We start from the raw sequence: 756 nt of genomic DNA, 5'->3' as shown, positions 1-756 counted from the left end.
TCTGTGCCTATGTCCACACAGGTGTCAGAAGGCACTGTGGTGTTTGGGGGTGGAGGGATGTGGCTCTTTGGAGGCAAGCAACGAAAGCAAAAGGGTTAATTAAGGTTTTTACTCTTTTTCTTGCTTTGTGTAAACTCTGAATATCATTCAGTTTGGATATTAAAACCGGAACTGGGAATACCAGGATTTAAGCTAAGATCTTTAGCTTGAAAGGATGAAGACTTGGGGCTGGAGAGATGGCTCAGAGGTTGAGAGCATTGCCTGCTCTTCCAAAGGTCCCTAGTTCAATTCCCAGCAACCACATGGTGGCTCACAACCATCTGTAATGGGGTCTGGTGCCCTCTTCTGGCCTGCAGGCATACACACAGACAGAATATTGTATACATAATAAATAAATTAAAAAAAAAGGATGAAGACTTGAGAAAGGTATGACCAAAGGCAATGGGATTATGAAAATTATAAATAAGAGTAATATCACAAATACCAGCCTGTTGAGTCTTGACAGCTCATATTTCAGTTCTCCGTCTTCCCACAACACAGTTTCCTAGGACTGTTTGGAACAGATATTCCGTTAACTGCTTCCTGAACTAAGTGAGAATCCTCACTTCAGGAATTTTTAGAATTACTATAAATCAAAAACTAGTAGAGAGGATTTAGGAAAATGATTTTTTCCTATTAAGCTGAGTGTTTACCTATCTGGTACTGCTTAAGAGTGGCTTGAGTTACTTGGTAAATAGTCACACGCACCAGGAAAAA

Source organism: Alexandromys fortis, unplaced genomic scaffold (genome assembly GCF_014885135.2).
Source record: "Alexandromys fortis isolate MF-2015 unplaced genomic scaffold, M_Fortis_MF-2015_v1.1 scaffold_73, whole genome shotgun sequence".
NCBI lineage: Eukaryota > Metazoa > Chordata > Mammalia > Rodentia > Cricetidae > Alexandromys > Alexandromys fortis.
The sequence above is the reverse complement of the archived record's forward strand: the minus strand, read 5'-3'. Positions refer to the sequence as shown.